General features: G+C 41.4%; 1 protein-coding gene across 1 annotated transcript in view; it reads right to left on the bottom strand.

Annotated features, from left to right (window-relative positions):
- TRAPPC9 (trafficking protein particle complex subunit 9) overlaps positions 1-14,214 on the bottom strand; it is an 875,381-nt gene that overhangs the window by 804,404 nt on the left and 56,763 nt on the right. The window lies entirely within an intron of this gene.

Below are 14,214 nucleotides of genomic sequence, written 5' to 3'. Positions count from 1 at the left end.
TGGGGGTAGGTGGCCCTCACAACGTTTGTCCTCCCAGTGCAGCTTGCCGGGTGTCCAGAGGCAGCCAGCACCTCTCTCCTCCGCCGTCACCATCCTTCCCCACCACCAGCTAAACCCACACCAAAGTACCAGAGTCATGACAAAGAAGAACAGACAGGAGACTGAAGGGCCGGAGAAGCGCCGTCTTGCTCCCTCCTCGTGCTCATCAGCGGGACAGAAGCAGGAACGCAGTGGCGAAACTGGAGCACTTTGCCAGATTTACAGCAAAGCGATCCCTCATCTCCCTTGGCAACCACATCGGCCGCTTCCTCCTCTGCAGATCGTGAGTCTGCCATAATTTTACCTACAACACATGAGGGGGAGAGAGAAGAACAGTCTGCGTTTGAGGGGGGAGACTGGGATCCCCATCCCCCGGCCACTTCACTCGCTTCTACCCCTGAACCCACTATTAACCTCCCTGGCGGTCTAACTAATCAATATTTCTGAATGTCAAAGCGGTACATGGAAATTTGTTGTTTTATATTGTAGGCCTGTAATTCTTAGGAATAACTCACTTAAATCTGTCCAAACAAGAGTCGAGTAAACATCCTGGATATAAGGTTTGAAACACAAAATCATAAATTATAATATAATTATAAAAAATAATAATATAATAAATTTAATTAAATAATATAATCAAACCAAAAACACTGAAATGTGAAATATAGCGCCAAGTTCGCACATCGCTGAGCAAAGTCGCAGAATCATTTTCAGTGTCTGATGAGGAATTTCCCCCACGAATCATTATCACTCAATTCTGCAAGTGGTTCTGATTTACTATCGCTGTTCTCTAGCCGGTCTAAAACCGCTTTTGACCTAAAGGGACGCTTTTTGGACGCCATGGACGTTTCTCAGTTTCCAGGCAGAAGGAACGGTAAAAGTGCAGGCAGGGTGCCGGACAAAGCACTCGGGACAAACTGAGGTTTGATACAGTAATGGAATCCTAACAGGTTACAATGTATTGTGTGTACGTCATATTTTTACTTTTTTGAATCTCCCGCCGGTTTGGCCCCCCTGCATACCGACGCTCGCAGGGAAGGGAACCCAGAAGACAGATGCCGGACATCGCAGGATCTCAGGACAAGGTAAGGATTGGGGGACCGCAGGATAAGCATTACAAAGTAATTCCGAGTGTGGCTCGGGGTTACCGTTTTTGGTACTATAAATTAACCCCGAGCCACACTCAGGATTACTGCTAGGAAGGTTAAACTCATATGTTAAATTACTAAAGTACTGGCTAATAGACTTAGCAAGGTTCAGCAGAAATTGGTGCACCTGAACCAATCGGTGTTTATACCAACACAGTAAACTGCCACCAACATAAGCAGACTTTTCTTAAACCAGCAATTGCCCTCAGATAATGTGGGGGATAGGGCCATTCTATCATTGGATACGGCAAAAGCTTTCGACAGTGCCACTCTACACTATCTTTGGAAGTACTGGACCAGTTATGTTTGGGAACTAAATTTATAGGGTGGGTGGGTGGGTGAAATTATTATATTCTGCACCCCAAGCCATCGTGTTGATTAATGGGTCCCAATCTGTCTCTTGCATGTACTATTCATCAGTCACCATCTATTGTTGGCTTTAGAAGGGGAGACAGGGAGGACAGGCTCACCCTATATGCTGACGATGCCTTACTATTTTTGGGTGACACAGGCTCATCCCTGTCTGCTCTTATGTCTACTATAGTGCGATTTGGATCCTTTTCCGGCTTTGTGATTAATTGGGACAAATCTGTCTAACTTCCCCTAGACTCAAAAAATATAACATTGCCCCCCTGTGCCAGGCAGATGCAGAAATTGGTGCACATGAACCATTTGGTGTTTATACCAACACCGTCAACTGCCATCAACATAAGCAGACTTTTCTTAAACCAGCAATTACCCTCAGATAATGTGGGGGATAGGGCCATTCCATCATTGGACACGGCAAAGGCATTCGATAGTGTGGAGTGGCCCTTTCTTTGGAAGGTACTGGACCAGTTAGGTTTGGGAACTAAATTTATAGGGTGGGTGAAATAATTATATTCTGCACCCCAAGCCATCATGTTGATTAATGGGTCCCAATCTGCCTCCTTTTCTCTGCACAAGGGCACGCAGCAGGGTTGTCCACTCTCCCCTCTTTGCTTTCGCGATAGAACCTCTTGCATGGACTGTTCATCAGTCACCATCTATTGTTGGTTTTAGAAGGAGAGGCAGGGAGGACAAGCTCACCCTATATGCTGATGATGCCTTACTATTTTTGGGTGACACGGGCTCATCCCTGTCCGCTCTTTTGTCTACTATAGTGCGATTTGGATCCTTTTCCGGCTTTGTGATTAATTGGGACAAATCTGTCTTACTTCCCCGAGACTCACAAAATATAACATTGCCCCCTTTGTGCCAAGCAGATTAAACCTGTGTCCAAATTTAAATACCTGGGGGTTTGGGTTCATCCCAATGTGGAGGATCACTTACGTTAGAGCGCCTATTGGATAAATTTAAACTGAAAAGTAAGGCTTGGAGTGAACTCTCCGCTATCTGTTGTAGGTGGGTCAAATCTTATTAAAACGATTTGGGCCGCACAATTGCTCTATGTGCTGCATAACTCTTCACTCTGGGTTAGCCAGACATGGTTTAAAAGTATAGACTCCATCTTTAGAGCATTAATATGTAAAAGGCAAAAGAATTCGCTTACGCATTTTGCAACTGTCAAGGTCCTACCTTTTCCCAGAGGTTATGTTACTCCATGTGCTGGCATCCATCTTGGATTTCTGCAGAGCATGGTGGGAATCTTTTATGCCTTCAGGTCTCTGAGGTCTATCCCCCAGAGGTGTGTGGCTGATGACATATAAGCCTGAGTTCCGCACATGCCCTTTCCACTTGCGTCTTTGTGTTGCTACAGCTCTGTTCTGACTCTCGTGACTCTCCTGGAATCTGACTCGGCTTGTGACTCGACCATTCTTTGTGTTCTCCTTTGATCTGACCCTCCGTTGCTGAACCCGGTCCGTGACCTGTGATTCTCGTCTGCTGTCCTGTACCGTTTTGTCCCGTTGTTCTCGACCCGGCTTGCCCGACTACTCTATTGTCCTTTCCACCAGCTACACGCCATTAACGCAACTGGGGTGTCTCAGGGGCCGCGACCTGGTTCCTGGCTGCGTCAAGTCCATCCCCACCATCAGGGGGCCCTGGTGAAGGGCAGCCTGGGACTTAAACTCCGCGCCCTGAGGGACTTCGGTCTGTGGGTGGTGGTTGTGCGTTACATTAATAGGCCTGCCTGTCCATTCCAGCGTTCCTGTCCTGACAGCAACTGCCCAATGATAGTGGAGGTCTGTCCGTTCCCTCGGCGAGACTATATTTCCTGGCAGCTCAGCTCCAACATTTTTCCGGGTGGGGTACTATTAACATACGAGACCCTATACAAGCCATACTTGTCTAGAGCGGATAAATATTAATTAAAGGCTCAGTTAAAAGCAGGGAGATTTTGGGATGACTCCCAATTTCCCACCTTAGTTCTTTTGTTTAAGACTGGGAGGAAATGAGGAGGATTATGAGATATGAGGGAAGGACTAACTCCCTGTGGGAGAGTGGTCGGTTAACCGAGATACAGAAACTGCAGGGTTTTGAAGAATGGTATGCCAAGAGCATTCTTTTTCTTCACCAGTTATATATAAACAATTAAAATCTTTTCAAGACATACAGGGGGAATTTGGTCTTCCACCCCAAAGGTTTTACCAGTTTCTTCAGCTTAGGAATGCCCTGACTGTACAAGCTAGACGGACTAACCATAATCAAGTGTCCACTAATAGATCAATTAGCCTCATTCTACAACAAGAGAGGTCTTGTCTCGTCTTTAAATCAATCTCTTTTGTTCAACTCCCTTGGTACTACTCCACTACCTGGGAGGTCAAGGTGGGCTAAGGATATAGTTTCTCTGGATGGGAGGCTATTCCGGAACAGGTTTCAATGGTGTTCATTTCACCGTCAAAGTTTGTCCCAGCTTTCTATAATACACAGTGTGCCGAACACCATATAAACTATACCAATGGCATCATAGGGAGACTCCAGATTGTTCCAGATGTGGAAGCTCCACTGCAGACCACAAGCTCTGGAAATGCCCAAAACTAGTTAGATATTGGCGCAATGTGATTACTGTTGTGAATCAATGGTTTCAAACACAACTACATAATGATCCTCTAATTTGCATACGCGGATTCCTGGATGAAGAGCTTTTTACTCTCATACCCGGACTTCTACCACCAGACTATTATTTATAGCCCGTAAATGTATTCTACTGAAATGGATCTCCCCTTCTCCTCCAACTGTTGAGTTCTAGAGAACAGGTTAATGTTACCCTACTCAAAGAATGGCTAATCCTGCAGCAGCTAGGTACTCCTTGCAAATTTAATAAGCTTTGGGACCATGGCTGCAAGTACCACCGTTAGCCCCTCTGTCCTTATTATACTTACGAATTTTCCAATGTTGCAATTGATTGGTGGAATCGGAAATTCGGGACAGGATGGGAAATGACAGGATATCCAGTAGTCCAGTAGTGGGTCAATATATAGCATCAGAAATGTCATGGTCTATGTTTGTTAACTTACATCTCAAGATGGCACTGGAGGCAACATATGGTTCCCTTGAAAGCGATCATAGGTTCTATTTGTAATCAACAATAATACTGTATGTTTAAAGTATGTGGTGACGACCTCCCAATGTTTTTATTCCCTTATGGGGTTTTTTCTGTTTTATGGTAATACTGGTCTTAACCAGGGGAGATATGATCTCCATGTATAATACATAAGGGGGGATATGATCTCCATGTATAATACATAAGGGAGATATGATAAACATGTATAATACATAAGGGGGGATATGATCACCATGTATAATACATAAGGGAGGATATGATCTCCATGTATAATACATAAGGGGGGATATGATCACCATGTATAATACATAAGGGGGGATATGATCTCCATGTATAATACATAAGGGGGGATATGATCACCATGTATAATACATAAGGGGGATATGATCTCCATGTATAATACATAAAGGGGGGATATGACCACCATGTATAATACATAAGGGGGGATATGATCTCCATGTATAATACATAAGGGGGATATGATCTCCATGTATAATACATAAGGGGGGATATGATCACCATGTATAATACATAAGGGGGATATGATCTCCATGTATAATACATAAGGGGGGGGATATGATCTCCATGTATAATACATAAGGGGGGGATATGATCTCCATGTATAATACATAAGGGGGATATGATCACCATGTATAATACATAAGGGGGATATGATCTCCATGTATAATACATAAGGAGGGGGGGATAGGATCACCATGTATAATACAGAAGGGGGGATATGATCTCCATGTATAATACAGAAGGGGGGATATGATCTCCATGTATAATACAGAAGGGGGGATATGATCTCCATGTATAATACATAAGGGGGATATGATCTCCATGTAGAATACATAAGGGGGATATGATCTCCATGTAGAATACATAAGGGGGGATATGATCTCCATGTATAATACATAAGGGGGATATGATCTCCATGTATAATACATAAGGGGGGATATGATCTCCATGTATAATACATAAGGGGGGATATGATCTCCATGTATAATACATAAGGGGGGGATATGATCTCCATGTATAATACATAAGGGGGGATATGATCTCCATGTATAATACATAAGGGGGGATATGATCTCCATGTATAATACATAAGGGGGATATGATCTCCATGTATAATACATAAGGGGGGATATGATCTCCATGTATAATACATAAGGGGGGGATATGATCTCCATGTATAATACATAAGGGGGGATATGATCTCCATGTATAAATACATCAGTGGTTGATATAGTGAACTCGGTGTAGAGTTATTCCCCCTGAGGTCATCAGAGAGGACAAGGGGGCACTCTTTACGTCTGGAGGAAAAGAAATGTAATCTCCAAACACGGAAAGGTTTCTTCACAGTGAGAGCTGTGAAAATGTGGAATAGACTCCCTCGAGAGTTTGCTCTGGACAGCTCAGTGGATTGCTCTAAAAAAATCCTGGATTATTTCTTGGATACACAGAATATAATATTTATAGGTAAAGTTGATCCAGAGAAAATCCGATTGCCTCTCGGGGGATCAGGAAGGAATTTTTTCCTGAGCAAATTGGATCATGCTTTGCTGGGTTGTTTTTGCCTTTCTCTGGATCAACTGAGTATAGGAATATATATATATATATATATATATATATTTTTTTTTTTTTTTCCCTATGGTTGAGCTGGATGGACTTTTGTCTTTTTTTTTAGCCAGACTGTGTAACCCCATTCTCACACACAAGAGCTAGACACATGACAAGTTGGTACTGGAAAAATGTATGTTAACTACAGTATTCCATGCTCTGATTGATGTTTTGTACTGTATTCTCTCTTTTTGGAGTTTGTAAACTTGAAAACCTTTGAATAAAAGTATTTGGAAAAAAAGAGAAAAAAAAAAAAAAGAGGAGTAACCCTACGTAAAAATAAGCTACAAAGTCACCCTAAATTAAAAAACCTTCACATTTACCTTTACTATAAATAAGCTGCCAAGGTGCCTTACCTAAAAATAAGTTACAAAAAAAGTTGCCCTACTAAAAATAAGCTCTGTTGATGCAAACAATGGAAAATACTGTACATACACAACCCTTATTATAACACAAATATAGATGCCAAAATAAAGTTGTGCTGCTAAAGGGCAGTTTCTTACCAAACTCAATTTTTTAGTTTATTTCATCCATTGAAATAACTCACAAGTTAAAAAAAAAAAAACCATAATTGAAGGCGAGTGTTGTTCTAGACCCACAGTAATCATCTAAGGAGTTCCTCCTCTGTTCTCTTCCAGAACATTATGCGATGCACATCAATGTCTCGGCACTGACAATACATCATATAGTTTCCACACGTCATTTACACTCAAAAGTTGCTCTAAAGTTACTTCAAAAGCCAAATAGTTTTCAAATGTTCATTGGCAATGTTCCGGATACATTCCTTGCAGCAAAGTCCATTTCTTCACAGGGAATGAGAGATGAGGACATTGATCTCCGTTATTAGCAGTGAGGTTCCCCTCCAAAGCAACATCCAGGCAGATAAAAAAAGACAAAAAAAATTAAGCTGCTCTGTAATTATTAATAGATTTTTTTTTGTATCACCCTCTTACAGTCCCCATACTTCAGGACTGGAGTGTGAACAGAAGCAGTACAAGGAGTCAATGCCTTGTGTTACAAGAAGCATTCTGATAGGATGAGAGAGCAGAGAGACAGAGAGATCAGCTCATCACTGTGTTACTTCTCCTTTCCCTAACGAATAACACAAAAAACAGCGCAAAAATTAAATAAAAAATAATCACAAATAAATAAATGTCCGTAAAAAAAAACAAAAAAAAAATAACACACTATATATATATATATATATATATATATAATATTTCAAACATAAGTCCTTATTCCCAATTCCCAAAAGGATTTTCAAGAAAATGTTCCAAAATGTGCTTCCACCTAATCACCACGTGACAAATAATATTGACCGCACTCACCAGATGGAGGTGAGTAATAAGCCTCATAGGATATAGGGGATCCTATAGCCCCTCCAAAGGAACTCAAATCTCCTTTCACTGTCTAGTCATAGGCTGGAGACAGGTCCAGGATGACCTGGGCTCAGAGGAAGTGGACTGAAAGAAGCTGGTCATCAAACTGAGGACATCTAGCGCAGAAAGAAAGTATACCACAGCTAAGGGAGCTACACTGCAACTGGACATAATGCACAAGGCTGCAGGGTGGTGCTGCAGTCTTTTCAGGGTTAAAATAGGAAGTGAGGAGGTGACTTATTGCTCTCCAATTACCTCTCAACTGCCCTCTGAAAAGCATTCCACCTCTCCATACATTTAAGTGCAACGGCATGGGCTGCTAAAAGTGTGAGCAAGCCCTTTAGGTGGTAGCATGCACTCACTGTACTGTATCTATAAAAGGAGCACCACTGTCATCCTAGAATAGAAAGGACAACACAACACTGCCCCCCCCTACCCACCTCCATGGGTGGAGATGTTCTGTAGTCCACAGAAATGAACTGGGCAGGGCTGATAATACTGCTTTGAATTCAATGCAACACAGTTAAAGTGGTTCTAAAGGCTCAAGGTTTTTACCTTCATGTATTCTATGCATGAAAGTAAAAAACATATGTGCAGCAGCCCCCCCCAGCACCCCCTAATACTCAATGAGGAAAGAACAAACAGAGGGCGCACAGGCCAAGTGCATTACCATAAAAAATGTTTAATAAGAAATAAAATAGGTGATGTACTCACAAACGACAATAAAGTCAAGGCACGTCATAAAAGAACAGCTGGGTCAACACCGCGCTGAGTAACAGTCTGCAATAGGGAGTGTAGACATCAAACAGGCTGACGCGTTTCGAGGACTTGCCTCTTCCTCAGAGTCCCAAATACTCACCTAAGCCTCCTCTCGATCCAGCGATGTGCACTTGAGTCTCAGCTATCCCGGGAATCCCTCCTCTCTGGCTGAGACAGACGCAGGAGCCATTGGCTCCTACTGCTATCAAAGCCAGTGAGCCAATGAGAGGAGAGAGGGGCGGGGCTGAGCAGCAGCTCAGTGTGTGAATGGACACGCAGCGCAGCGGTTACCCCCATAGCAAGCTGCTTGCTGTGGGGGCACCAGACAGAAAGAAGGGGCCAGGAGAGCCTGCGGGGGACCCAAGAAGAGGAGGATCTGGGCTGCTCTGCGCAAAACCACTACACAGAGCAGGTAAATATAGACATGTTTATGAAAAAAAAAATAATAAACCTTTAGAATCCCTTTAAAGAAAACAGGACGTTAGGAACTTCGTAAAGAAAGAAAGAAAAAAAAGAGACACAGCAGGAAAATGTGCGTGGATTGCAGAGATGTAGGAGATTTTATTTTGCCCGTACATACACTTTTTAGGGCCCATTCAAACTGTTGCGTTACCACGCACTTGAACACGTTAGACTTCGCTTACACTTGCGGCCAAAGAATAGTAAAACCGATTGCCCTGAACATGGCGGCCGGAGTGGATGGTTCCCATGCTACAGCAAAATTTATACCCCAGAACGTGTTCGCCGGTCAGCAAAACCACTAAACACAAACCATTCAAGTGAAGAGGGCCGTGCTGCAAAGCCATACACTCAGTCGCAATGCGCTGCTTCAGGTTTAAAAAAAAAAAAAAAAAAGTCAGTGAGGAGGCGACCAATTGCCATTCCATTGCTCTCTGAACCGCAGATTGCCAATTGGAAGGGATGAAATGACAGCCGCTGGAGAAAACCAGCCTTAAATGGTGCAATTCAGTGCTATTCATTTTGAATGGCATCCCAACGCACTTGGCAATGAACATGTGCTGATAAAAAAAAAAATGGTGCACCGGTGGGGGGAGTCGCAATTCAGAACCTAACTACTTCAGCTCTCTAGGTGTACATAGTACATCCAGAATGTGAATGCTGGATGTACTATGTACACCTAGTAGTACTTGGCTGTACTTCTCCTGTGGATCACAGGAGTGCAGTTCTTTCTGCACTTCTGTGCCCTGGTTTCAACCAACAGTGAGCTAAAGTCGGGATCCACCCAGATCCCTGGACCGACATCTGGCACAGCCTTTCAGCGATCCACTGAGAGCCTGAGCCAGCCCCTCTTGCCCCCTCTACAGCCCAGCGATCCAGTGAGTGCTGGGGGGCAGAGCAGAAAGCCGCAGACTGACAGTTCCAGCTCTCTGCTCAGAGCGGTGGGAAAGAACGGAGCGATCAGCAGTGTCTAATAACTCAGTTCTCACACTTAGAACTGGTGGGGGACAGATCGATGCTGCATCCACCTACGCGAGTATATTTAAAAAAAATTACCAAAAACTTCTCATCACATAACTATCAGCCTCCTGCCCCGATGACAGATGGGAGTTGTAGTTCTCTCATTCACAGATTGGTAGGGTGAGGAGGACATGTGTTGGAGCATGTTACATGCCAAATATAGGTTTAACATGTAACATGCTGCAAAATGTAAACCCATCTTTTAATACTTGACAGGTTTGGTATCTATTTACTCGACTTCATCTTATATACCTTAACAAAAAAAAACTGGATATTAAAATAGGGTGAATTTACTAAAGGCCAAAAGGCGTGCACTTTGCAAGTGTACTTTCACTCATTTTCCCCGGATCATAGTACATGTGAAGCTCTGCTGATTTGCATTATCCAACTGCATGCAAGCAAAAGAACGGAGGGTTTTTTTGGGGGGTTTTTCTCCTTGCACCTGATTGGGTATTCTTTACAAAGTGAAGTTTTACCACATTCAATAAGCTCTGGGGGGAAAATGAATGCAACTGTACTTGCAAAGTGTACAGTCAATTTGCCTTTGGTAAAGCAAATTGTCTGTGCTTGCACTAAAATTAATTTTATTATCGTAGTTTGATAAACAGTTGTGCAAACACAAAAAAATACACCTTTCAAAAAATATATAATGTTCTGGGGGGGTTAAGTAATTTTGTAGATAGAAATGCAGACCTTCGTGGGGGGAAAAAAAAAAAAAAATTTCTCTAGAGGTGAAGTGGTTAAAGTGCATTGTCGCACTTTTCAGTAAAGCGCGGGGTAATGTGGCCATTACAGTCACACGGGCTTGCTGCCATGAACAATCCCTCAAGTAAAAATGTTACAAAAATGGACAACTACAGCAAAGTCTAGGATTAAAAGAAAAAAAAGGAAAAAAAAAAGAAAAAAAGAAAAGAAAAAAAATGAAAGAAAAAAAATGAAAGAAAAAAAAAAGAAAAAGAGAAAAAAGTTTTTGCAGTCCGTCCCTAGGGTGCCTGCACTCCCACAGAGCGCCATAAAGATGTCAGCTAACTAGGCGACAGAACACAGCGAGGGAATTGGGTATTCTTTACAAAGTGAAGCTTTACCACATTCAATAAGTTCTGCAGGAAAATTAGTACAACTGTTCTTGCAAAGTGTACAGTCTATTTTCCTTCAGTAAAGCCTCTCCATTGTGTGTGCTTGCACTAAAATTTATTTTATTAAACAAGTTTAATAAACAGTTGCGCAATTATCATGCAAAACACAAAAAAATACACCCAGTATCTTTTTATTTTCCAGGGCCTATATAATAATCTGGGGGGGGGGGGGTAGGTAATTTTGTAGATAAAAATGCAGACCTTTATGGGAAAAAAAATAATAAAATGAAAAAAATTGCTCTAGAGGTAAAGTGGTTAAAGTGCATTGTTGCACTTTGCAGTAAAGTGCGGGGTAATGTGGCCATTACAGTGACACGGGGTTGCTGGCATGAACAATCCACTAAGTAAATTTGTTACAAAAATGGACAACTAAAGCAAAGTCTAGGATTAAAATTAAAAAACAAAAAAAGTAATTTTGTAGACAAAAATGCAGACCTTTGTGGGGGAAAAAAAAATGAAAAAATTGCTCTAGAGGAAGTGGTTAAAGTGCATTGTCGCACTTTGCAGCAAAGCGTGGGGGAATGTCCAAAGACATGCTGGTAGGTTAATTGGCCCCTGTCTAAATTGTCCCTAGTATGTGTATGTATGAATGTGAGTTAGGGACCTTAGATTGTACACCCCTTGAGGGTTAGGGACCTTAGATTGTACACCCCTTGAGGGTTAGGGACCTTAGATTGTACACCCCTTGAGGGTTAGGGACTGATGTGAATGTACAATATATATGTAAAGCGCTGCGTAAATTGACGGCACTATACAAGTACCTGTAATAAATAACGTGGCCATTATAGTGACACAGGGTTGCTGCCATGAACAATCACTTAAGTAAAATTGTTACAAAAATGGACAACTAAAGCAAAGTGTAGGATTAAAAGAAAAAAAAAAAAAGAAAAAAAGTTTTCGCAGTCCGTCCCTAGGGTGCCTGCACTCCCACAGAGCGTCATAAAGATGTCAGCTAACTAGGCGAAAGATCGCAGGGAAGGACTTAGGTATTCTTTACCAAGTGCAGCTTTACCACATTCAATAAGCTCTGCGGGGAAAATGAGTGCAACCTTTCTTGCAACGTGTACAGTCGGTAAAGCCACTCCATTGTCTATGCCTGCACTAAAATTTGTTTTCTTTTAAAATATGAGTTTGATAAACAGTTGTGCAACCAGGGTGGATAAAAATCAATGATTTTAAAAAAATAAAAATGAAAAAAAATTGGATTTTTTTGATTTAAATCGAATTTTTTTAAATAAAATGCTTTTGGAGGAAAATATATTACCATCCAAAGGTTATTCCATCATGAAATAAAGATTTGTTTTTTAATTATGTAGAATAAGGCTGTATGTGTTTAATTTTTTTGGTAAATAAATTCCATGAATCCATTCACAATGTCCTGCTCTTCCAGAGGTGTTTGTAAGATTATTGGGCAGTTTCTCTGCCTACAAGATATTATCACAGATGATCGGTTTACTTTTGCAGTTCTCAAAACTGAATCTGACTCAGCGGAGATCACAGGCCTCTTCACAGCAAAAATGTTATAACATGAACAGAGTTAAGAAAAAGACCTTCATCCTAACTTCTACAAACCTATGAATACAGAATCAACCCCTTCAGGGCTAAGCTTCAAGAAGTTCAGTGAATAGAATAGAAACAATATTTTTCTGATTGTTTGGAGTGGAATAGATCTGCACAAGAAGAAAGTGAAACTAAGTGTGAGGAGGAGGGGCTGACAGTCTAAGTTTCTGAAAATATATATATTTTGTTTAGCCAAATTAGTTACCAAACATGGATGTTGAAGCAAATCACATATGCTGGAATGTTATTGTTTCAGGTGAATAAATCTATTTAAATTGTTATTATTAAGGTAATGATTATTTTTCTCCTTCCTAAGTACAACAGAAAAGTTGTCCAAATATGAATGATTAACCTATTAAACTGGGGATAAAAAAACTAATATGAAAAGTTGTTATTCTAAAAATCTTCATCTACTTGTATATTACAGTTATACCAGCAAGAATTAGTCTTTATGTAGAAAACTGGGATTTAAATCAAGCCTTACTGACTAGTGATTTAAATCGTGATTTAAATCGTGATTTAAATCAGTTTGATTTAAATCAAATCCACCCTGTGTGCAACACAAAAAAAATACATCCAATATTGGGCAGCAAAGTGGCTAAATGGTTAGCACTTCCGCCTGGCAGTATTAGGGTCGTTGGTTCGAATCCCAGCCACGGCAACACCTGCCTGGAGTTTGCATGTTCTCCCTGTGCCTGCGTGGGTTTCCTCCGGGTGCTCCGGTTTCCTCCCACACTCCAAAGACATGCTGGTAGGTTAATTGGCTCCTGTCTAAATTGGCCCTAGTATGTGTATGTATGAATGTGAGTTAGGGACCTTGTACGCCCCTTGAGGGTTAGGGACTGATGTGAATGTACAATATATATGTAAAGCGCTGTGTAAATGGACGGCGATATATAAGTACCTAAAATAAATAAATATCTTTTTATTCTCCAGGGCCTTTCAGAAAATATATTTATTTGGTTGGGTTAAGTAATTTTGTAGACAATTATGCAGATCTTTGGGCAGGTAAAAAAAAAAAATTGCTCTAGATGTGAAGTGGTTAAAGTGCAAAAAATTAAAACATAAAAAAAAAAGAAAAAGAAAGAAAGTTTTCGCAGTCTGTCCCTTGGGTGCCTGCTCTCCCACAGAGCGCCATAAAGATGTCAGCTAACTTGGCGACAGAGTGAGGCGAGGGAAGAGCCCTTCATCATCAGACGTGACACATCAGACTTCGGGGTGATGAGATTTCCTGAGCAGGTTGTTCCAAAAATAAAGAAACAGAAGAAGAGGAAAATAAATAAGGAAAGCGTCGGATGGTGTTCGCTGCTGCTGGAGGTGAAATAGATTTCCGCTAATTAAACCCGTATGACTAATCATCTCAAGCGAAGCGCTACGTCAGGAACGGGCGCCGAGATTCACCCGCACGCCTCCAGATGGAGAGATTCTCCCAATGTTTGACTCCTTGTGTGCTTTCCAACTTTCCAATATGAAACGTTTTTGCACATTTTGTTATGTTTCATTCAAAAGGAATATTAATTTTTCATTTCTTATTCTGAGATTTTACTTTATTATAGTATTTCATTATAACCAGTTAAAGCTGAACACCAGCCTTCCCTTCAGTC

Source organism: Staurois parvus, unplaced genomic scaffold (genome assembly GCF_062004578.1).
Source record: "Staurois parvus isolate SC_StPar_1 unplaced genomic scaffold, SC_StPar_1.0 ptg000783l, whole genome shotgun sequence".
Classification (NCBI taxonomy): domain Eukaryota; kingdom Metazoa; phylum Chordata; class Amphibia; order Anura; family Ranidae; genus Staurois; species Staurois parvus.
This window is presented reverse-complemented; position numbering and strand designations above follow the sequence as displayed.